General features: G+C 41.7%; 2 long non-coding RNA genes across 2 annotated transcripts; one reads left to right on the forward strand and one right to left on the reverse strand.

Moving 5' to 3' along the window:
* Positions 1–2,192: 2,192 nt before the first annotated feature.
* LOC122494809 lies at positions 2,193–23,363 on the reverse strand. The gene is made up of 4 exons (XR_006300276.1): positions 23,181–23,363; positions 18,013–18,014; positions 14,188–14,198; positions 2,193–2,329 (listed from the first exon to the last, which is right to left on the reverse strand). It is a non-coding gene; the product is annotated as an uncharacterized LOC122494809 (long non-coding RNA).
* On the forward strand, positions 3,094–20,224 carry LOC122494814. Its single transcript, XR_006300281.1, has 3 exons — positions 3,094–3,201; positions 17,135–17,142; positions 20,212–20,224. It is a non-coding gene; the product is annotated as an uncharacterized LOC122494814 (long non-coding RNA).
* Positions 23,364–23,576: the final 213 nt, after the last annotated feature.

The raw sequence follows: 23,576 nt of genomic DNA on the forward strand, positions 1-23,576 counted from the left end.
TTACCCCCAATTTAGGAAAGACACAGACCATAGCAATCCCACATCTGGGCTCTAGTGCATTATACCCAAAGCACCTCTCCACATAAGGGCAGGTGCATAAGGCTGTTTATTGCTTATTGTAGGGGAAAACTGAGATTCCCCTGAAAACAGTTCTAATTCCCCTTCTGTTAGGTCGAATGGAGCTCGGTTGGTTTCTGCTAGTGTTGAGATGAACGATATTATGGCTAAAGGTCATGCAGGAATAGTCAGATGTACTCTTGGGTGGTAATTAGTGTGACTAGTGTAAAGGATCCACTTATTAACAGTACTGATAGGAAAACAATGGCGAGTGTGACTTCGTATGAGATTGGGCTACAGCTCGTAGGGCACCAATTAGGGTGTATTTGGAATTTGAAGCTCATCCTGATCATAGGATAGAGTAGACGGCGAGGCTTGATATAGCTAGCATAAATAGTACTCCTAGATTTATGTTAATAAGTGGATATGGTATGGGTAAGGGGATTCACATGGTGAGGTCTAGCATGAGGGCTAGGATGGGTGCTATGATGAATATGAATATGGAAGATGTAAGGGGTTGGAGAGGTTCTTTAGTGAAGAGTTTTACGGCGTCTGCAATAGGTTGGAGCAGGTTGTATGGTCCTACAATGTTTGGTCCTTTGCGGAGTTGTATATATCTTAGTACTTTGCATTCAACTAGGGTTAGGAAGGCTACGGCAAGGAGAATGGGGATAATTAATGAGAGGATGTTGATTATGAACATATTGTTAGGAAGAGGAATTGAACCTCTGATAGTAAAAGTTTAAGTTTTATAAAATTACCAGGCTCTGCCACCCTAACAAACCCGAGCTCTATGGGTGATGTTGTTGAATAAACTGTCTAGATTAAGATTATATCATCTATTTGGTTAAAGGCGCTTTGGTAAAGTGGGCCTTATTTCTCTTGTCCTTTCGTACTGGGAGAAATTATTTAATAGATAGAAACCGACCTGGATTACTCTGATCTGAACTCAGATCACGTAGGACTTTAATCGTTGAACAAACGAACCTTTGATAGCTGCTGCACCATCAGGATGTCCTGATCCAACATCGAGGTCGTAAACCCAACTGTTGATATGGACTCTGAAATAGGATTGTGCTGTTATCCCTAGGGTAACTTGTTCCGTTGATCAAGTTTTTGGATCAATAAGTGATGCGATGCTTTCAACTGGTTAGTCTAGATGTAAATCACTCGGAGGTTGTTTTATTCTCCGAGGTCACCCCAACCTAAATTGTTGACTCATGTAGAGGTCTGTTGTCCCTGTCGGTTGATTGATAAGGTCTCTTTGAGTCAGTTAATTAAAGCTCCATAGGGTCTTCTCATCTTGTTGTAATATTCCTGCCTCTTCACAGGAAGGTCAATTTCACGGATTGGAAGTAAGAGACAGTAAAGCCCTCGTGTGGCCATTCATACAAGTCCCTATTTAGGGAACAAGTGATTATGCTACCTTTGCACGGTCAGGATACCGCAGCCGTTTAACTAATGTCACCAGGCAGACAGTGCCTCTAATACTAGAAATGCTAGAGGTGATGTTTTTGGTAAACAGGCAGGGCTTGTGTTTGCTGAGTTCCTTTTACTTCTTTTAATCGTTCCTTATTTGCATGCCTGTGTTGGGTTAACAATTGGTTTGATATTCGGTTTATGGTTAGGCTATATTTATCTTGTTAACTATCAGTGGTTATCCACTCTGATATAAGCTTATGCAAGGAGAAGTATTTCTTGTTACTCATATTAGCATTATTGCTTCTATTGTTGAATAGATTGACCCAGTATTAAATTAGGAGTTAGCTGCGTTTTTTGACATTAAGGTGTTTTGACTGTTGAGCTTGAATGCTTTCTTAATTGATAGCTGCTTTTAAGCCAACTATGGTTTATGTTTGTGCTTACTCTCTAAAAAAGGCTGTATCCTAGTTCTAAAAAGCTGTACCTTTTTAGATTATATTTTAAACTTACATTAGAATTTTAGGAAGTTTTGGGGGTAAGTTTAAAGTTGAACTAAAATTCTCTTCTGGGTAACCAGCTATCACCAGGCTCGTTAGGCTTTTCATCTCTACCCACAGATCTTCTCACTATTTTGCAACATAGACGAGTTCATCCTGTAAAGATTGTTCATGGATAACTCGTCTGGTTTCAGGGGGCCTAGCTAAAGTTCTCTCTGTTAGGCTGTTCTAGCTAATTCATTATGCAAAAGGTACAAGGGGTAATCTTTGCTGTGTAGTGCTTTTAATTTTTCTTTCATCTTTCCCTTGCGGTACTTTCTCTATAGAGCCAAGTTAAATTTCTATCTCCTATACTTTTTTTTTTAATTTTTTTTTTCAACGTTTATTTATTTTTGGGACAGAGAGAGACAGAACATGAACGGGGGAGGGGCAGAGAGAGAGGGAGACACAGAATCGGAAACAGGCTCCAGGCTCTGAGCCATCAGCCCAGAGCCTGACGCGGGGCTCGAACTCACGGACCGCGAGATCGTGACCTGGCTGAAGTCGGACGCTTAACCGACTGCGCCACCCAGGCGCCCCACTATCTCCTATACTTTTAAGGGTAACTAAATGTTTTATTTTATTGTCTAGTGTTAATTGAATTTATGGGTGTTTGAGCTAGCTTTGGCTCAAGATGATGAGTTTACTATGAAATCTTCTGGGTGTAAGCCAGATGCTTTGTTTAAGCTACATCTTGTTTATCCAAGCACACTTTCCAGTATGCTTACCTTGTTACGACTTATCTCCTCTTGTGGGTTTAGTGATTTGAATAGGTTTCTTTAAGGGTTTTGTCACTTGAGGAGGGTGACGTACGGTGCGTGCGTACTTCACGGCCCGATTCAATTGAGCTCTCTATTCTCAAATTTACTACTATATCCTCCTTTAGTCCTTAGTTTCATAAGGATTTTCGTGGGTGTTCTAGTTATAGAAAATGTAGCCCATTGCTTCCCATCTCATGGGCTACACCTTGACCTAACTTTTTTGTGTTAAGATACTTGTGCTTACTTTTCTTCCTTTTTAGGGTTTGCTGAAGATGGTGGTATATAGGCTGAATTAGCAAGAGATGGTGAGGTGTATCGGGGTTTATCGATTATAGAACAGGCTCCTCTAGAGGGATATAAAGCATCGCCAAGTCCTTTGAGTTTTAAGCTGTTGCTAGTAGTTCTCTGGCGGATAGTTTTGTTTAGTTAGACTATCTATGTTTAGGGCTAAGCATAGTGGGGTATCTAATCCCAGTTTGGGTCTTAGCTATCGTGTGGCTGGAAGTGTTAAAGTTACTTTCGTGCTGTATTTTTACGCTAACTGTAGCTTCTTACAGCCTAGTTAAGGTTTAACTTTAGTATGAGTTTTTCTCTGTAACACTCTGTAACCTGGAGCCTACCAGAGGAGAGTGACTGACTAAGCATTACAGCCATTAACCATTTGGTATGGAAACATCACATGACAGATTCTGAAGTGAAATGAGCAAGTTGCGAAATAATACACAAAGTGTTATCCTATGATTGTAAAACAAAAATAAAAATAACAACTAGAAAACACTTTTTAAAAAAGCCCATGGAGAGCAGGGAGCCCCCTTACCTCCCATAGACTACAATATGGACTCACTACTCAGAAACCTACCTCCTTGGGAGCTTCACAGTAGGATTACCTGGGCTACTTTATTGAACCCTGCACCTGGACTACTTTATTAAACCAGTGCTGATTCTGGGCCCTGCCAAGACCAAATGACAGAATCGCCAGAGGAGGCACACAGGTGATGGTAGTTCCCAACACTACCCAGGGATCACAACAGGACGTCAGCACTGAGAACCACTTTGCCAAGCATGGCTTCTCCAACTTTAATGTACAGACCAATCACCTATGGATCTCCTAAAACAGACACTGGGGCCCCACATGCAGAAATTATGATCTTCCACTTCCTTTCAATCGGACTCTTTGGTCACATTTCTGCAGGGTGTCCAAGTGAAGTCAGTGGGGGCTGGGCTGGCTTCTGCTCTTGCAGCAACCTTTGAGATCTCAGAACCAGCCCCAGTCTACAGAGGTCAGGGAAGGGTCACTTGGTATGCGTGGGTGGTCCCACCAGGGACTCTGAGGCCTCAGATCATGTTTGCCTGGTCTGGGAGAACATCCTGGCTGACCCAGGGCATGTAGATGCCACTGCATGACCAGGTGGGGAGAGGAATAATGAGATTCAAACCAATTCTAGCAAACGCTAACCAAATTTAAAGAGGAAGGGATATATCCCAACTTACTCTATGAATCTAGCACTCCTCTGACACCAAAATCATTACAAGAAATCTATAGAGTAGCATCTCTCATTAACCAAACATTAGCAAATAAAATGCCACAATGTATTTTAAAAGACATCTTTGATGCAGGGTACAGTAAAACCTTGGTTTGCGAGCATAATCGTTCCAGAAACATGCTTGTAATCCAAAGCACTTGGATATCAAAGTGAATTTCCCCTTAAGAAATAATGGAAACTCAGATGATTCGTTCCACAACCCAAAAATATCCATATAAACGTGATTACAATACTGTAATATAATACAAAACAGTAAAGAAAATACAGAATACAAAGAAATATAAACAAATTAGCATGCACTTACCTTTGAAAACTTTCACAGCCGGTGTGAGGGAGACGAGAGAACGGTTATTGTGTAGCAAGACTCTCACCATCACTAACGGAATCACTGCCATCTATTGGCTCAATGGAATCTTTTTCTTTTCGTTCAACTTTAACAAGGAACCTATCCAGTGACACTTGCTTTTGCCTCCTCTTGAGGATTTCACGGAAATGTGACACTGCACTGACAACCACCCACAATCCCGCAGGGAGAGAGAGAGAGAGAGAACGAATTGTGATCATGTGACACTTGGCATCAAGTACTAGTAGTATTGCAAGACATTGCTCGTTTATCAAGTTAAAGTTTATTAGAAATATTTGCTCATCTTGTAGAACACTCACAGAACAAGTTACTCGCAATCCAAGGTTTTACTGTACTTGTTCGTAGGAATTCAAGATTAGAACATTCAAAACTCAAGCCATGTATGTAATTGACCACATTAAGAAACTAAAATGAAGAGTCCCATGATCATCTCAATAGACATACAAAAAGCTTTAGACAAATGCCAGCATCCATTTCTGAAAAAACAAAACAAAACAAAACCTCCCAGCAAACTGGTAACAGAAGGGAACTTCCTCAACCTCAATCTCACAAAGAAAATCAATGAAAACATACAGCTAACATTGTATATTTAAGTTTATTTATTTATTTTGAGAGAGACAGAGACAGTATGAGTGGGGGAGGGGCAGAGAGAGAGGAAGAGAGAATTCCAAAGAGGCTCCTCGTTGCCAGCATAGAACCTGATGCAGGGCTCAAACTCATAAAACTATGAGATCATGACCTGAGCCAAAACCAAGAGTCAGACGCTTAATCGACTGAGCCACCCAGGCACTCCTACAGCTAAGGTTATATTTAACAATGAAATACTGAGTGCTCTGCTCTAATATCAGGATTAAAATTAGGATTTCTCTCCACTTCTAGTCTACCTTGTTCTGGTTGCGCTAGTCAGGGAAGAAAAAGAAATAAAAGGTCTCTCCTCTGGAAAAGAAGTAAAGCTCACTTCCCTCACAAATGACAAGGTCATTTACATAGAAAACTAGATGGGATTTAAAAATAAATTTTTTTAGTTTTATTATATAAAATTTATATTTATATAAAAATAAATAAGTAATATTATTATTTAAAAAATATTTTTTTTTAACTTTTAAATAGTTTTAACTACTGACCAAGGAAGAATTTCAGGATGAATGGACTACTCCGGCTCCTGAGTTCATGGCTGCTCCACCTGTGGTCCCAGACCTGCTCTGCAGGCAGGCATGTGTCTCTGTGCCTTTTCAGCAATTCCCCACCAAAGACTGGAGTGCTCAGCACCCCGCTGAAGACTGGGGTGCGGCTCCCCCTGTTCAGGCCACCGAATGGGTAGTAATGACCACTGAGTGGTCTTAAGCTGTTCCTGTATAATCTGTGGAACAAAATTGAAATACAATTGATGGAAAATAGATGGTTTCTCTGAAAAATAAATAATAAGAGCTCCTAAAATTAATAAAGTTGTTTGGCAAAGTTACACAAGATCCATAGAAGCATTTCAAGCTTTGTTTCCCTGTAAACACTGCTTTAGCTGCAGCCCACAAAGTTGGACATGTACCACTTATTAAATCAGTTCAAGATGGTACCTGATTAAAGACTTCCACTTTGACTCATGTTTATTCAGAAGTGTTTTCTGAGTTCAGATTATTTAGGAGAATTTCCTAGTATCTTTTTGCTACTGACTTCTAGCTTCATCCCATTACAGTCAAAGACTGTGTAATTTCTTTCCTTGGTTTAGATTTGTTTTATGTCCCAGAATTTTGTAAGATTTTTTTTTTCTTTTTTTTAAGTAGGCTCCATACCCAACGTGAAGCCCAAGGCAGGACTTGAACTTATGACCCTGAGGTCAAGGTCTGAGCTGAGATCAAGGGTCAAATGCTTAACCAACTGAGCCACCCAGGAGCCACTACTTTGTAAGATTTTAATTTTTTTTTAATTTTTTTTTTCAACATTTATTTATTTTTGGGACAGAGAGAGACAGAGCATGAACGGGGGAGGGGCAGAGAGAGAGGGAGACACAGAATCGGAAACAGGCTCCAGGCTCTGAGCCATCAGCCCAGAGCCCGACGCGGGGCTCGAACTCACGGACCGCGAGATCGTGACCTGGCTGAAGTCGGACGCTTAACCGACTGTGCCACCCAGGCGCCCCAGATTTTAATTTTTTTAATGTTTATTTATTTTTGAGAGAGAGACAGAGTGCAAGCGGGGAAAGAGCAGAGAGAGAGGAAGACACAGAATGCGAAGCAGGCTCCAGGCTCTGAGCTGTGAGCACAGAGCCCAACATGGGGCTCAAACTCACAAACTGCGAGATCATGACCTGAGCCAAAGTTGGATGCTTAACCAACTGAGCCACCCAGACACCCCACTCTGCACCCCACAGTGCACACTGGTTTCAGTGGTTTTTTAATCATACAGCTGTGCACGTATTAACACAACCATTTTTTAAATATTTCAATCACCACAAATAAAACAAAAACAAAAAACCCTGTAGCCCTCGGCCATCACCCTAAGTAGCCTTATCCCTCTCATCTCTGGGCAACATGAACTTACTCTGTTTCCATACATTTGCTCACTCGGGACATTTTCTATAAAAGAAATCTATCATCTGTAGGAAATAACCTTTACTTAGCACAATGTTTTCAAGGTGCATCTGGCCTGTGCCTTGTATCAGAACTTTATTCCTTTTTTTTTTTTTTTAAGTTTATTTATTTTGAGAGTGTGAGCCATCACACGCGCGTGCGTGCACAGGGCCCCAAATGGGCTCTCTTCACCAACCAGTGAGATCATGACCTGATCTGAAATCAAGAATCCGATACTTAAGTGACTGAGCCACCCAAGCGCCCCCTACTTTATTCCTTTTGAAAAACTTTTTAGGATGTAGTTTAATACACATAAAGCAAATTTTACCGTGCAATGTACAGGTCGAGCATCTGTCAAACAGCTCTTTCATCCCCCTGCCAGAAATTCTCCCTTTATGGGGCGGTTTGTGAGTTCGAACCCTAAATCGGGCTCCGTGCTAACACGGCAGAGCCAGCTTGGGATTCTCTCTTTCTCTCGCTCTCTTTTCTCTCTCTGCCCCTTCCCGACTGGCGTTCTCTTTCTCTCTCTCTCTCTCTCAAAATAAACGAATTAATTAGAAAAAGGTATTCTGCCTTTATCATCACATGTCTTGTCCCCCAGGCTCAATGAGACACCCTGCCCCCACAAAAACTTCCAACAAACCACGCTCCCATCCGGGGCACTATCTCTCATCCACCTCAGACGCTGAATCAAACCACCCAGGGACCTTCGAGCCCAGGGTCACTGTGCCCACCCAGCCTCCTCCTCAGCACCCAATCCCGAGCTCAGACCTCGGGCCTCACCACAGGGCTTCCGGGGGTTCTGCTGGGCCACCAGACCAAAGGTCAAGGACGGAAGCTCCTCGTGCACCTTCGGCTCCCCGCCCACCCACCACACTTCCGCTCGGCTCCCCGTACCCCTGACGCGCAGGCGCAGCAGCGGGTGGAAGAGCCCGTGGGGACATCTGGTTCCCGGATTTCCCACCTCCACCTGTGAGGCAACATGGCCGCGCCCTGACCCCTACTTGCCCTTGGCGGCAGCCGCTTTAGGAAGCGTGCCAGCTTTGGTAAAACCACTTTTTCCTTGCCCGGAGTCCAAAGCTGTCCCGCTTGGGCTGAAGCGATTGTAACTAACCACCCGTCACTAGGTCTTGCTTGTTCCCAGCGGAGCACCACCACTTACCCAGCTGAGCGGCACGCTCTGCCTGGCACACGGAGGTGGTTCGTATTTGTGGCATGTGTGAGGAAGACAAGCCATCCCTTCACAGACGTGTCCATGAATGTCCTCTCACATAAAGCCCCATCATCAATGATCTCCCCCCAGATATTCCACAAGCACTGATTCCCCAAACCTCCAGTTATTACGGAACTAGCGCATTTGCTCCTTGGTGAGTTACAGATAACAAACTACACAAGGGGAGCTTGGGTGGATCGGTGGGTTATGCCTCTGACTTCCGCTCAGGTTTTGATCTCGTGATTTGTGAGTTGGAGTCCCTCACAGGGCTTTGCCCTGATGGCGCAGAGCCTGCTTGGGATTCTCTCTTTCCGTCTCTCTGCCCCTCCCCTATCATGCTCAAAATAAATACACTTAAAAAAAAAAAAAAAAAAAAAGGGCAATTCCAAGTGGAATTGTCACAAAGGAAGTTTTATTTTCAGCAAATAGGGAGATTACAGGGATTAACTCCCAAAGCCCTGAATTCCCAAGGAGTGAGTTTCTTTTATTTAAGGGTTAGGATGAATATTCAGAAAGAGGAGTTTTGTCATCCTTTGTAGAGGTGGAAATAAGGTCATGCCTGCATCTTAAGGCAATTGGCCTATACATACATTGTATGTTATGTTAATGAGGTTTGTGCTCTTCCTTAGGCAGAGATTTTTTTTAATACATATTTTTGTATTTTAGATAGAGCTCAAACAAGGGAGTGGGACAGAGGGAGAGACAGAGAGAGAGAGAGAGAGAGAGGGATAGAGAATCTTAAGCAGGCTCCAACTCAGGGCAGAGCCCATTGCAGGGCTGGATCCCATGGCCCTTGGGATCATGACCTGACCCAAAATCAAGTCAGTTGCTTATCCAACTGAGCCACCCAGGTGCCCCGAGATTTTAACATTATAATGAAGCAGAAATGAATGTCAGACATGGAGAAGGGGCTATGTGCATGCTCCAAGAGCCAGCATAAACTGGATTCTTGGCCTCATCATCTTGGGCAAAGGGTTCAGGGCCTAGCTTACTTTTGAAACAGCACTTAAGAGTTCTGTTTTTGTTTTTGTTTTTACCACTGACTTTCTCTTAAATGGTTAGGCTACAGACTTAGTTTTTACGCTAACTTTGTTCCCTAAAAATTCTTAACTACTAAGGTTCTTGCATTTCTTTGTAATCTAGACACCTCCTAGGAAGTTCTGCAAGAATTGTGCTAAGGCAAGTAGGGCACAGATTACAGAAAATAGCTGGGGGCCTAAAATGACTTGTCATTTTAGAAAATGAAATTTAAAAAACACCAGTAACTGGTCTTTTTCTGTGGACCCCTCTTTCTACTCACAAAATGGTTGCATTTGGGGGGGGGGGTGTATGAAAATATTTGACCATTAAATATTGGGATAGTACTCAGTCTACGCATCCTCTTTTAATATCTGTTAAACAATTTTGGAGAGGAAATGAATGGACACTTTTCTAAGCCACCAAATTGATTTTGCTAATTGTCATGAACTACCTGTGGTCTCCAAAGACCAGAGTCCAAAACAGTTTCTTTGGACCACCATAAACCATCTTAGGACAAAAGATGATAATGATAATTCAATCTACCACTTGCACAATGCTCCAGGCACAGTTCTAAATGCTTTGCAAACATCAAGTTATTTAAATTTCGTAAGAGGGGCACCTGGGTGGCTCAGATAGTTGAGCATCTGACTTTGGCTCGGGTCATGATCTCTTGGTTCCTGAGTTTGAGCCCATCAGGCTTGCTGCTGTCAGTGCAAAGCCCGCTTCGGATCCTCTGTCCCCGCCCCCCCCCCCGCCCCTCTCTTTGCTCCTCCCCACTCCCACATTCTCTCTCTCAAAATAAATAAAATTTGGGGCGCCTGGGTGGCGCAGTCGGTTGAGCGTCCGACTTCAGCCAGGTCACGATCTCGCGGTCCGTGAGTTCGAGCCCCGCGTCAGGCTCTGGGCTGATGGCTCGGAGCCTGGAGCCTGTTTCCGATTCTGTGTCTCCCTCTCTCTGTGCCCCTACCCCGTTCATGCTCTGTCTCTCTCTGTCCCAAAAATAAATAAAAACGTTAAAAAATAAATAAATAAATAAATAAAATTTAAAGAATTAAAAAGCTATGGCAGAGGAATAATGGCCCCCAAAGATGCCCATGCCCTACCCCCCAGAACCTGTGAACATGTTACCTTATATGACAAAAGGGACTTTGCAGATATGATTAAGTTGAAGATCTGAAGATGGTGAAATAATCCTGGACTATGTGGTGGGCCCAATATAATCACAGGGACTCTATAAGAGGAAGGCAGGAAGGTCAGAGTCAGAGTAGGAGATGTGAAAATGGAAGCAGAAATCAGAGTCAAAAAGATTTGAAGATGCTATGTGTCTGGTTTGAAGAGAGAGGGTTTCTTATTTACAGAAAATTCGAAATAACTGCATGGCACCTGGGACCCAGATCTTGGTTTCTAATACCATTCTCCAATAAAATGAACCAGGGTTCCTTGGAGAAATGACTGACTGGAGGACTGAGGATATATATAAGTTGAGTCTGGGGCACCTTGTAGTTCAAAAATAAATAGATAGATAGATAGATAGATAGAGTGTTCAGTGACAACAACAAATCCACAGTGATGGGGGTATTTTAAAGAGGCACAGGAATCCACTGAAAACAATCTCAATGGCCAAAATTGGAAAAAATCTGAGGAACAAAATAAACTAGTATTGGATTATAACCCAAGGTATAAAATAAATGTCCAGGAATCCATACTGATATAAATGATTAAACAAATAAGGTAGAACAGATAAATCTCCTATGCAGAATTCCAAATAATTTATGTAGCTACCTCACCTTCAAGGAGATAAAGCATTAACTCTCTACTCTGGAATTGTGGGCTATCATGCACAGTGATTGCTTTCCAAAAAGGGTCAGGGACGGGGGGAAGTAGGGAAGAATGACCTTATAATGGAGAAACCTGACAAATACATCTCTTAGGTTCAAGGATGTTGACAGTATGTCCCCTTGGCATGATATGATATTTTACTTCTGTGGTCTTCCCCCAAAACATAGAACACCTGTCTAATAATAAAAAATATTAGGCCAATCCCAATAGAGGGACATTTTACAAAATACCTGCCCAGCACTTCTCAAAACTGTCATGGTCATTAAAAGCAAGGAACATCTGAGAGACTGTCATAGCCAAGAAGGGACTAAGAGGTATTACAACAAAACGTAATATGGTATCCCAGATGGAATCCTAGAACAGAAAGGGACATTAGGTAAAAAACATAGTATGGACTTTAGTTAACAATAATGTACCAGTATTGATTCATTCATTGTAACAAATGTACCACATTAATGTTAGATGTTAGTTACAGAGAAACTGGATGTGGGATATATGGGAACTCTATGCAATTTTTTTTTCCTGTAAATCTAAAATTGGTCTAAAAAACATAGTTTAGGGGAGAAAAAAGTTAACATAGCCAGGCTACCGGATAAATAGTACAAGAGTGGGGCAGTTGGTTAAGTTCAGTTGGTTAAGCATCTGACTTCGGCTCAGTCATGACCTCACGGTTCATGGGTTGGAGCCCCACTTCAGGCTCTGTGCTGACAGCTCAGAGCCTGTAGCCTGCTTCAGATTCTGTGTCTCTCTCTTTATATATCCCTCCCATTTGTGCTGTCTGTCTGTCTGTCTCTCTCTCTCTCAAAAATAAATAAACGTTAAATATATGTATATATATGTATGTATAACAGTACAAGAGTAGCTAGTATAAGAGAGGAAGGAGGGGCGCCTGGGCGGCTCAGTAGGTTAAGCGTCTGACTCTTGATCTCACTCAGGTCATGATCTCATGATTCGTGAGTTCAATCCCCACATTGAGCTCTGTGCTGACAGTGTGGAGCCTGTTTGGGACTCCCTTTCTCTCTGCCCCTCCCCCACATGTGCACTCACGCCCTCTGTCTCAAAATGAATAAATTTTTTAAAAGACATAAGGAATTTTGGGGGAGAGGAGATAACTTCTATTTCTGATCTTTATGATGAAGGAAGAACATCACAGGGGAGGGGAGGTGTTCTGGAGGCAAGCAAATATGGGAGTAGAGGCCAAATGTGGCAATACTTGTCAATTTGGAAAACACTAGCATAGAACCAATACCATCCGCTTTCAGAGGGATATTATTGAGAAAGGCGAGGAGGCAAGCCACAGGTACTGTCCAAGCACTGTTGAAGCAGGAAACCACGGCAGCTCTTGGCAAAGAATCTTCTTTTTTTTTTTTTTTTTCCTTTCCTGAAAATCATTTTTTCTGGCAGGCTGACTCCAAGAAAGCCCTCAATGATTCCCAACTTTTGGTATTCATACTCTTCTGTAAAACTCTCCCCGTCCCCAGCATGTGCTGGCCTAGCAACTTGCTTCTGAGACAAGATGATAGCAGAGACAGTGGATTTAGATGTCATATGCACAATGTGATACTGTCTATAAACCATCTTCAAATGAGTTATGAGTCATTCACAAAGCGATGAGGAAGAGCTCAAGGCATTCTATCTCAAAATACACATTTAGGAGATTTATCTGATGAAAAATGAGGGTGGACTTATGACAAGCCTCCAAATATCCATTGCAACCATAGGTTTATCTCCTTTGTGAGATCTCTGCCATTTGGCTAAAGATTCCACACACTTAACGTATCCGCAGACATTTCTCGTTTCTGACACGAGGCCACAGAATATAACCGAAAACCTTATCCTATTCACCCCTGTAACTTGGCAGGTTTGGGGTGTTCAAACCCAGCACATTCCAAAGGACTGAGCTTTTTTTCCAAGTTTATTATTTAGGAGAGAGAGTGCATGAGCACATGATCAGGGGAGGGGCAGAGACAGAGACAGAGAGAGAGAATCCCAAGCAGACTCCATGCTGTCAGCACAGAGCCCGACGTGGGGCTCAATCCCACAAACTGTGAGATCATGATCTGAGTCGAAATCAAGAGTCGGACACTTAACCGACTGAGTCACCCAGGCACCCCCAAATGGACTGACCTTTGACTAGCACCTTGGAGAGAACCTCTCAGCCCCTGGAGTATACTGCCTGAGAAGAGCGTCTTTGTATATTTGGGGTTTGGGCCACACGGTGTAGTTTATGCTAGCAATGTTTTTGGTAAACACCTGTTTTTGTTCACCTGTTGACCTTGAGGAGTGTGGAGTGTGAGTTCAGGTCAGACATATGGTTGCTCCATTCCTACATAAGCACAAGTAAACACCCTGGGCACTGAGACAAAGGTGAGTTTCCCTGGTTGGCAATATTCCATATGAGGTGTCACATTGTGGCGGAAGAATTAAGCACTGTCCATACAATTCCACTGAGAAAAGGCAACTGGAAATATATACCTGGTTTCTCCTGGATTCTGCCCTATGCATTTTACATTTGCTAATTCAATCTGTAACTTTTCACTATAATAACTATAACCATAAGCATAGCAGTTCTTAAGAGCTTTATCAGTCCTTTTTGAGAATAATCCAATGGGAAAGTGACCTTAAGGACCTGCTATAACTGTCTTCCTATAATTTTTTTCCTATGAGAACTTATTGATGATTTGGAAGTCAAGCTCACTACAATTCAACCTAAGAGCCACTGATATTTAATGACGTTTATCTTTCCATTATCAGTGCTTCATTAGGGTACTCTCAGTGAAAGTTTTCAACTGCATAAAAATCTAAAACTTTTATTCAAAGACTTTTCCAATACTCTGGTTTCTCTTCAGACCGTATAAATCTTTCACCTTTTAAAAGGCTTTTCCATGAGTGTATCAAATTTTCCTTATGAGTTTACTGTGACCTAAAATAAAACACAATTGGTAACTGAAGGCACTACCACATTGACAGTATCCATAAGGTTTCTCTCCTGTGCAGATTCTCTGTTGTCTCCTAAAAGTGCACATCTAACAACAGGTTGTCCTACAAGAACTATATTCCTATCCCCACTTGTGTTTAATGTCTGGAATACCACAGAAGGCCTTCCAGTCACTGTTTAACAGTTTCCTCTTGTATGGGGTCTGTGATACACAATGAGCTGGGATTTCCACAGAAACAATTTTCACCTTGCCTAAATCTACATGTGTCTCTCTCCTGTGACTTGCCTTGTGTTTGATGAGGCATGACTTGTGAGAGGCTTTCCTACAATCGCTGCATCCATATTGTCTCTCTCTGTATGGATTCCCTGATGTCTACTGAGTACTGACTTTGTGAAATAGCCTTTCCCACATTCACTACCTTTATAAGGTTTCTCTCCTATATGAGTTATTTGATGTCTCATGAGACTTGACTTCTGAAAGCAGGATTTTCCAGCGCCACTGCCTACATAGGGAGAATTTCCGGTGTCAAATCCCTGATGTGTACCGAGCTGAGACTTCCTGGACACAGCTTTCCCACACTCACTGCAACCATAGGGCTTCATTCTTCTTTCAGTTTGCTGATGTATCCTACAGAATACTTCACCACATTTAAGGTGTTTACATGGTTTCTCCTGCATGAGTTCTCTGATGTGCAGTGAGCTAAAACTTCTGAAGAAATTTTTCCCACATACACTGCATCCATGGGGCTTTTGTTCTGTATGAGCTCTCTGATGTCCAGTGAGCAGAGACCTTCTCATAAAGGTTTTACCACATTCAATACATTCATAATGTTTCTTTCTTTTCCTTTTCCAGTTTGATGTGTAATGAATTGTCAATTGGTGCTGATGGTGTTTCTGTATTGACTGCATTTAATTCCAGTGTAACATTTTTCATGCTTAATACGAGGAAATGATTTATCTATTAAACTTATCGGTATTCTTCACTGCACAGCTTTTATTCTGGTTAACTAACTTTGAATTAGAGTTCAGCATGTCAAAACTACCATGACTTTGCCTTAAAGTAACAAGATTTCTTTACAGATGAAACATATTTCCAGATGAACTGTGTTCATGACCTCTTTCCATGTTCTTTTTTTTTTTAATATGAAATTTATTGTCAGATTGGTTTCCATACAACACCCAGTGCTCCTCCCAACAGGTGACCTCCTCAATGCCCATCACCCACCCTACCCTCCCTCCCACTCCCCATCAACCCTCAGTTTATTCTCAGTTTTTAAGAGTCTCTTATGGTTTGGCTACCTCCCTCTCTAACTTTTTTTTTTCCTTCCCCTCCCCCATGGTCTTCTGTTAAGTTTCTCAGGATCCACATAGGAGTGAAAACATATGGAATCTGTCCTTCTCTGTGTGACTTATTTCACTTAGCATAACACTCTCCAGTTCCATCCACGTTGCTCAAAAGGCCATATTTCATTCTTTCTCATTGCCAAGTAGTATTCCATTGTGTATATAAACCACAAAATCTTTATCCATTCATCAGTTGATGAACGTTTAGGCTCTTTCCATAATTTGGCTATTGTTGAAAGTGCTTCTATAAACATTGGGGTACATCTTTCCATGTTCTTTAGCTTGTTTTGGATTTCCAAAGGCCACTGCATATGATCACCAACTTCTCAAACTTCTAGGGAAAAAAATGAATTCTTTCACAATAATGTTACAGAACATAACTGCTTCTAAAATACCATGGTTTGGGCTGACTCTCTGACAATTCTACTGTCACATGAAAGAAATCATTAAGCATAAATTTCTTTCTTGGACAAGAGGAGAAACACAATGAAGTAAAGTCATAACGTACAAAAAAAAAAAAAAAAGCAACCCAAACCAAACCAAACCAAAAACAGTTGATACAGAATCAATGGTAGAAAATTTCCAATTAGTAAAACTTTTTGGTGCTCTTCGAATAGATCTTTGCAAAATGGGCAAAGAGGATGAAGCAGAAATGTATCTCATTAACACAAGATCAGGTAAGCTGGAGAGACATCTGATCTAACATGATGAGGGGACGTAGCCATTCATTCTACCAATATTTAATGTATACTATGTATCATGTATTGTAAACAGCACTGGGGTACAGACTAAAGAGAAACGTTCTCTGCATTCCAGTGGGCAAAAAGAGAACAAAATGGAAGGAAAGAAATAAGACAACTAGAGACCAAAAAGTGGTTCAAAGGATATGAAAAAGAATGGAAGTTGATCAACTTTACATAGATAATCAGCAATGAGAAAATAAAAGTTGAGCCAAGAAACCAGGAATAAGGAATGTAAAGAATTACAGAAGGTTTTGTTCAAGTACAATGGCAGTACAAAGGCCTGGAGACAGAGGTTTCGGCCAGATCAAGACACAGAAAGGTAGCCAGTAGGTCCTGAGTACAATCCCAATACAGGGAGAAAGAAGAATTAATGTTCAAAAGGTAGATGGGAGTTAGATCATGTAGATCTGACAGGAGGAATCAGAATCTGACGCTATTACCAGTGACAAGCCACTGGGAGTTTTGAGCAGGTGGCATCATGTTCCGATTTACATTTCCAAAGGATTCCTGACTGTTACACAGATACTGATGGGAGAAGGCGGAGTGTGGGAGAGAGAGGAAACAGGAAGTTAATGTAGTAAGGCAGCCAAGAGATAACGGTGGCTGGGTCAAGAGCAACAACAGTGGAGATGTCAAGTGGATGAACTCAGGATACATTTAGGAGAAAGAAAAGACAACATTCAATGTTGAATTCAATGTGGGCTGTGAGTAAAAGGGAGGAATCGCAGAGTTTTCCTAGGCATTTGGCTTAAATGCCTAAGTACTGGCTGTACTGTTGAGGAGCATCAGGAAGATAGGTTTTGAATGTGGGAAAAACCAGGTCTATATTTTGAGGCACAAACATTTTGAGATGGTTATTGGATATCTAAGTTCAGACTCAACTGGAGATAGGAATGTGGAGGAAGATTTTGGCTGGAAGACAAATTTGGGTGTTATCTATTTAGAAATATTACCTAAAGAGAAATGACTAGGTGAGGTCTCTCTGGGAGAGTTAAAAACCAGGAAAATGATGACTCAGGCCTTTACGCATTCTGACTTTTAGGGTTTTGTAAAGAGGAAATGCCCAGAGAATGAGGGAGGCCCTTCCAGGAGCAAAAGAGAAGTGACTCATGACCAGGGAAATAAGCAGGTATAGGTATTTACTTAGAACAAATTCTGGAAGAGGCAGGTCAGAAAGCAAAATTTCTTTCAGTGGACATCCTGCTCCCAAATCTTGTCTCTCTTATTAATTCAGTAATACTGCTACCAAGTTAATTTCCCTAAAGTGCCCTTCTCTTACAATGTGGGGAAGATTCCTGCAGTCAATGCTCTAACTTTCTGTCTGAGGTTATTCTCATATAAGGACGAGAAAGAGGATCATCATGTGTCTTTTAAAATTTTTAAATCCTGTGAATTTTAAAACCAAAAAGTTGGTGGGGCGTCCGACTCTTCAGACTCTTGATTTCTCAAGTCATGATCTCACCGTCATGGGTTTGAGGCCCACTTTGGCCTCTGCGCTGGCAGTGCGGAGCCTGCTTGGGATTCTGTCTCCCTCTCTCTCTCCCCCTTCCCACTTGTGCTCTCTCTCTCTCTCTCCAAATAAATATTAAATACACACATACATAAGTAAAAAATAAAATTAGGCCAGAGAACCATCTAAACCATCTAAGCATCCATTAACACAACACTGCTGAACTGTCACTTTTTCCTTTCAAGTCCCTTAAATAACGGAACTACAGACTATAATAGCTGGCTTTCTCCTGTTACATTCCCCAAGCCCTCTTCTTGCCAATGAGACTCCTGATTCTTCCTGAATTCTGTATTTATACCTTAGTTGTTACAGATCTGGAATTCATCAATTAAGGGGTCCTCATTCTAGATCAAGAAACTGGGGCACTTAATCTTCGACTTGTAGAGACTGGTTTAAAGGAAGCTAACTTGGAATTCAAGGAATAGAGAGAAAACTAATTTTTTTTTAAATGTTTATTTATTTTTGAGAGACAGAGAGAGACATGGCACGAGTGGGGGAGGGGCATAGAGAGAGGGAGACACAGAATCTGAAGCAGGCTCCAGGCTCTGAGCTGTCAGCGCACAGCCCAATGCGGGGCTCGAACTCAAGACCTGTGAGATCACAACCTGACTGGAAGTCGGACGCTCAGCTGACTGAGCCACCCAGGCACCCTGAGAAAACTAAATATAAGCAAAATATTGTATCTTGGAGTCTCTGGATCACAGAGGGATTTAAATATCATATAGTTGGTAACAGGGTTATAACTAGGATTTTTTAGACTAGGCAAACTAAACCAAGAGTAACAACGAAGATGAATCAAGAGAAAGACCTGATCCTGTAAATATATGTGGAAATCAGCAAAGTATCCATGAATTTTATGGTTTGATTTCAGGTGAAACCTAAGATTGTGAATTTCTTTGTTTTGTTTTTGTTGTTGTTGTTGTTTAAGTGAATTCCATTATTTCAGTACATTTGGGAGCTGTAATTCATCCTGAAAATTACAATATTTATAGCTCCTCCCTTACCATTTCATTATAAAAATTTTCAAACATACACACAAGTTGAAAGAATTATACCCTGAACAGCCATATGCCCACCTCCCTGATTCTACAGTTAACATTTTGCTACACTTGCTCTATCTCATATTCGCCCATCCAGAATGAGGAACTAAATACATAAACATCAAAAGACCAGGTTGTTATGGAAACACAGCACTCAAAGTGGGTTGAAGGTCAGGAAGGGAAATCAGTATTATCCAATGAAGCAGGAAAGTTCACTAGTCAGAAGACAGCGATGAATCTGAAGTATTCTCTTTGCAGAGAGGCATGGAAGACTGGATTTCCAACGCAAGAGAAGAGGAAGGAACATACAATGGCCCTATGGTTGGCAACGAAAAAGGGAAAGATTTGAGAATGCTCAGTACAAAAAAAAATCTAAGCAAAACAAATCAAGACCCTAGATGAAGTAAAACAGGACCAAATCCAGAGGTGGGAACACAGAAGTATTTTCCTCTAAATGCATAAGCGATGAATAACATAGGAAAGCAATAACCAGAGACTCCATTTAGATATCCTTAGAGACCATCAAAAGTTTAGAAACTAGAAGATGAGTCACCTCCACAGTATTCAAAGGTGTGAGGCCTTCATGAACCAAGGAATTTACTTCTATTTCTCTTCTACCTGGATGCTTCTCATTCACTTACCTGGAAAGCTCCAAGCATGGTTTTCCTTTTCCATTTACGGTTTATCTCCTAGCTTCAATTTGAAGATTTCCATGGTCTGGTATTTTGGTACCCTATTAGGAAAAATTACAGAATACTTGGAAAAATATATTTGGGCACGATATGCAGACATTGTTACATAATACCTTTTACAGATTGTGCAAGTATACCTTGGACTAGGGCTTATCCTGAAGAGTGGGGAGAACACTCCCCCATCCATCTAGGAGACTGAGAATCTACCGCTTACAAAGTTCAAGTCTTATGTAGGGGTCAGCAGACTAAGGCCCATGACTGTAACTAAGAAAAGTTTCTACATTTTAAGTGTTATAAAGAAAAAAGGAGAATATGATACAGAGGACAGTTAGTAGCCCATAGGGCCTACAGTATTTACTACCTGGCCCTCCAGAAAAACTTTCGCAACCTCTCTTACATTATTCAGCACTTCAGATACCCCCCAAAATCAGTCCACAATTGAGAAAGACGAGGTGTCAATTGGACACCTTGAGTGACACAGGGAACCAGTCCTCTCCGCCACATTGCTAGGAGCTGCCCACTCCTCCCAGGTGAATCGCACAACTACATCTTCAAATAACAATGATCCTGCAGCAGTATATTCTTTTTTTTTTTAAGATGGTATGTTTTGTTATGTTATTTGAGAAAGAGCACACATGAGCAGGGGAGAGGGGAAGAGGAGAGAATCTTAAGCTGCCTCAACACTCACCATGGAGCCCAATGCAGGGCTCGATCCTACGACCCTGGGATCATGACCTGAGCTGAAATCAAGACTCAGACGCTCAACTGATTGAGTCACCCAGGTGCCTCGCAGTAAGTTCTTCTTTCATCTGAGGTGATTATTTGACAGTTTGGAAGAGATCTGTGGAAATCTAATCATTTCTAATGTATAGGCTGTATCTATACGTGTGAATTCACATTACATATTGTGGAAGAGAGGGAAGTCTTATATAGACATCCTGCTACTATAATTCAGTCATCCATTTACTCAATAATTCAGAAGGTTTTCTAAATTAAAGGGGGCACCTAGGTGGCTCAGTCGGTTAAGTGTCCAAGTCTTGGTTTCAGCCCAGGTCGCGATCTCACAGTTCATGGGTTTGAGCCCCACATTGGGCTCTGTGCTGACAGTGTGGAGCCTGCTTGGGATTCTCTCTCTGTACCTCCCCTCCACACTCGCTCACTCTCTCTAAATAAATAAATAAATACACTTTTAAATATTTTTTTTTTAATTTTTTTTTCAACGTTTATTTATTTTTGGGACAGAGAGAGACAGAGCATGAACGGGGGAGGGGCAGAGAGAGAAGGAGACACAGAATCGGAAACAGGCTCCAGGCTCTGAGCCATCAGCCCAGAGCCCGACGCGGGGCTCGAACTCCCGGACCGCGAGATCGTGACCTGGCTGAAGTCGGACGCTCAACCGACTGCGCCACCCAGGCGCCCCAATAAATACACTTTTAAAAAAGAAAGAAAAGGGGCGCCTGGGTGGCTCAGTCGCTTAAGCGTCCAACTTCGGCTCAGGTCATGATCTCATGGTCTGTGGTTTCAAGCCCCGTGTCGGGCTCTGTGCTGACAGCTCAGAGCCTGGAGCCTGCTTTGGATTCTGTGTCTCCCTCTCTCTCTGCCCCTCCCCTGCTCATGCTCTGTCTCTCTCTGTCTCAAAAATAAATAAAAACATTTAAAAAAAATTTTAAAAAAAGAAAGAAAAAAACAAATTCTACTGGTAGTTCTATACTCAAAATCCAATTCAGCAAATGGTTTGAGAGGCCATTTAAACCTTAATTCATCTCAGTAAATCTAGGTTTTATATCTTGAAAAAGATGGGATAACAGAAGGTATTAAAGGAACTCTAGAAGGAACAACCACTGGTTTAATAAATGCTTTATGCTGGCCAGGTATACAAATGTATAAAAATTCACTTTATTATGTGTATGCTATACCCCAATAAGAAAGCACAAACGTGCATATGTGTGTGTGTATGCACGTGCATGGACACACACACACAGGAAATAGAAAAACAACCACAGAAAGCCTCTTCATGCATACACCAGAAAGCTGCTATTGAAGCCACTACCCACTGTAGGGCCATCGAGAAATTTATTGAAATTTCAATGCCAGGAAATATTTATGTCTCTGAGTAAAGGATCTACTTTCTCTGTACAAAACTGCAAATCACGTAACATTTAGTGCTTCTCTTGCTGGAAATGGCTGCCAAAAATATTGGAGATAATCTGGGTAGCTTAACATAAATAATTCAGAGTCTTTGTTTTTTTAATTAATATTCTGACTTTTAAAATTCTGAGCAGATTCTATGACCTACACTTCCACCATTCCAAGTTTGCCTTGATTTTGACATTATAGTCAATATTTAGTTTTCTACAAATTCAGGCCTTTATCAATGTGTATTTTTCCCACTAGTCAAATCAATTTGTATAAGCCTCCACAAATGCAACAGGAAAGAAAGAAGGGATAAAGAAATCTGTAAAACTCACTTGGACCTTGGTCCTTTCCTTCTGCTCTTAGAAAATGGCCAGAACTGAGATCTTTGTCCTTTTATTCTTCCAGATTGTCACTCGGATTCTGGTCACAGATTTCACAGGTCATGTTAATGATGTCCCCAGAAATAATGCTCCCTGCTCCTGACTTCACTTGATTCTAAGGACTCAAAAGCAAATTCACTTTAAGCAGTATATCCCCCTGAGCCACACACCTTGTCAGTGGTACCACAGGTGCTGTGGTAGGCAGAATCGTGCCCACCGGAAGATATCCACTTTCTAATCTCTGGAACCTGTGAACATGCTACATCACATGGCAAAGGGGGATTCAGGATGCTGATGAAATTACAGTTGCTAATCAGATAACCCAAAAATAGGGAGATTTCCTGGATTATTCAGGTGGGCCAAATGTCATCACAAGGGTCCCCATAAGTGAAAAGCAGAAGAATCCAGAGAGATGTGATGTGACAAGAAATCCACACACCATTGCTGGCTGTGAAGATGAGGGGAAAGGGAGACAGGAGGCAAGGAGCGGGGACGGCCTCTGGAAGCTGGAAAAGGCAACGAAACAGATTCTCCCTTAGAGCCTACAGAGAAGAAAGTACTCCTACTGACAGGAAAATCCTTAACTTTAGCAGAGGAAAATCCATGTTGAATTTATAATCCATAGAACTGTAGGGTAATAAACTTGCGTCGTTTAAGCCACTAAGGTTATGTTAATTTATTACAGAACCAATAGAAAACTCATATAGGTGTCCCCTAACATAAAATCTCAATACTTTAGGGGCGCCTGGCTGGCACAGTGGGTAGAGCATCAAATGTTTGATCTCAGGATTGTAAGTGCAACCCCACGTTGGGTGCAGAGATTACTTAAAAACAAAATCTTTTTCTTTTTTGAGAGAAAGTGAGATCAAGCACCAGCAGGGGAAGGGCAGAGAGAGAGGGAGATACAGAATCCGAAGCAGGCTCCAGGCTCTGAGCTGTCAGCATTTCTGGCTTGCACTCTGTCTCTCTGTCTCTCAAAAATAAAATAAACATTAAAAAAAAATTTAGAAACCCTGAGACAATGTGCATTGTTTTAAACCACTAAGTTTGTGGTATACAGCAATGGAACACTAATACACTGAATGAGATAGAAATTTTAAATATCAAAACTAGTGAGAAGCAGCTAAGGCAATACATGGAGAAATTTATATCCTGGTATATGTTACCTACTTTTATGTACATTAGTTCACTTAATTTCACATCCCTTGGAAAGATTTATTCAAGGCACATGGATAAGGGGAAAAGCACTATTAAGAAAACAGGTTTAGGGGCGCCTGGGTGGCGCAGTCGGTTAAGCGTCCGACTTCAGCCAGGTCACGATCTTGCGGTCCGTGAGTTCGAGCCCCGCGTCGGGCTCTGGGCTGATGGCTCAGAGCCTGGAGCCTGTTTCCAATTCTGTGTCTCCCTCTCTCTCTGCCCCTCCCCCGTTCATGCTCTGTCTCTCTCTGTCCCCAAAATAAATAAATGTTGAAA

Source organism: Prionailurus bengalensis, chromosome E2, assembly GCF_016509475.1.
Source record: "Prionailurus bengalensis isolate Pbe53 chromosome E2, Fcat_Pben_1.1_paternal_pri, whole genome shotgun sequence".
Lineage (NCBI taxonomy): Eukaryota > Metazoa > Chordata > Mammalia > Carnivora > Felidae > Prionailurus > Prionailurus bengalensis.